The following is a 1,990-nucleotide window of genomic DNA, read 5'->3' on the forward strand; positions in this document are numbered from 1 at the left end:
AATACTGGTAATAAATTTCACACGCCTCTGACAGAGAATCCTCCCTCCAGGAAAGGTTCGGTCTATAATACTTTTGGAGGCACAGTAACATGACACCTGCATATACATATAATTCCAACTTTCTAGTAAGAGATATCGAAGTGGTGAACATTATCCTGCAATAGTCAGTTTAGCTCATGTCCTCCTGGCATTACAGTACTTAAACAACTTAAAACTGAGGTTATTTGATTCCAAGAAATTTCTCCAAATTTTCTCCTAGGTTAGTTTGTGTTTCAGTGAGAAGATAAAAGTTGGAAACACAAATAGGTAGTGGAGAGGTGTTGTGCAAGTACACGCTACTTTTTCTCAGCAAAAAATTACCCCAAAGATGAGACACTCATTACAGGAGAAACACAAATCGATGCAATTTATAAAACAGGGTTCACCTCTAGCACGAAGGGATGCAGGGCTGCAACGCAAATCATCTCCTCTTCATCCTTGGATTTTGGCCCCGACCCTCCTTCCTACCTAGGCACACAACAAGTGAGTTGAGCATGGTAGCCAAGCGGTGCACCCTCATCCTTCTGTTACACCAGCAGAGACGCCACCGATATTCTTGCGCCAGCGAGCCGCAGCAGTCACCTCCTCAACCTCACCGTCTTCGATCTGCTAACTCGGCCGCCTCCTCCTCGTCCTCATCGTCTGTCGTTCCTGTCGGCATCTCTCCCTCGCACGTCGTCGCCGCCACCATAATCGCGAGTCCATTCACCAGAGAAAAGCGGGGATTAGCACCTATATGGTTCGAGATAAGGTGAGGAAGAAATCAAAATGCAAGCAGGAGAGGGAACTTACGAGGTGGACGGGCTAGAAATAGCAGCAATCGAAAGGAAAAGAAGCGTCAAGGGCGGTGGCGATACACCTTCTAGGCCATTAATTGCACGAATAAACGCCGGCATCATTCATAGCCTTCATCTCGCCGCCGGGTCCGGATCAATATACACCGGGGAGATAAACGGATGTGAGAGGAGCCGCGTTCTCGTTGGTGGTAGCCTCTGATGTCTACGCCCCCTCCTTTTCCTGTAGACAGTGTTGGGCCTCCAAGAGCAGAGGTTTGTAGAACAGCAGCAAGTTTCCCTTAAGTGGATCACCCAAGGTTTATCGAACTCAGGGAGGAAGAGGTCAAAGATATCCCTCTCATGCAACCCTGCAACCACAAAGCAAGAAGTCTCTTGTGTCCCCAACACACCAAATAGGTGCACTAGTTCGGCGAAGAGATAGTGAAATACAGGTGGTATGAATAAGTAGCAACGGCACCAGAAAAGTGCTTTGCCCAGGACAGTAAACAAGCAGTAGTAACGCAGCAGTAGTAACGCAGTAAAACAGTAAACAAGCAGCGATAGCAGTATTTAGGAACAAGGCCTAGGGATCATACTTTCACTAGTGGACACTCTCAACATTGATCACATAACAGAATAGATAAATGCATACTCTACACTCTTGTTGGATGATGAACACCATTGCGTAGGATTACACGAACCCTCAATGCCGGAGTTAACAAGCTCCACAATATTCAATGTTCATATTTAAATAACCTTAGAGTGCAAGATAGATCAACACAACCAAACCAAGTACTAACATAGCATGCACACCGTAACCTTCACACTATGAAAGGAGGAATAGATCGCATCAATACCATCATAGTAATAGTTAACTTCACAATCCATAAGAGATCACGATCATAAACTACACCAAGTACTACATGATGCACACACTGTCCACATTACATCATGCAGGAGGAATAGAGTACTTTAATAACATCACTAGAGTAGCACATAGATGAATAGTGATACAAAACTCATATGAATCTCAATCATGTAAAGCAGCTCATGAGATCATTGTATTGAAGTACATAGGAGAGAGATTAACCACATAGCTACCGGTACAGCCCCGAGCCTCGATGGAGAACTACTCCCTCCTCATGGGAGACAGCAGCGTTGATGAAGATGGCGGT

General features: G+C 45.2%; 1 long non-coding RNA gene across 1 annotated transcript; it reads right to left on the reverse strand.

Moving 5' to 3' along the window:
* Window positions 1-208: 208 nt before the first annotated feature.
* Window positions 209-987, reverse strand: LOC139830344 (uncharacterized). Its single transcript, XR_011742268.1, has 2 exons — window positions 899-987; window positions 209-771 (listed from the first exon to the last, which is right to left on the reverse strand). It is a non-coding gene; the product is annotated as an uncharacterized lncRNA (long non-coding RNA).
* Window positions 988-1,990: the final 1,003 nt, after the last annotated feature.

This window comes from Lolium perenne, chromosome 4 (assembly GCF_019359855.2).
Source record: "Lolium perenne isolate Kyuss_39 chromosome 4, Kyuss_2.0, whole genome shotgun sequence".
Lineage (NCBI taxonomy): Eukaryota > Viridiplantae > Streptophyta > Magnoliopsida > Poales > Poaceae > Lolium > Lolium perenne.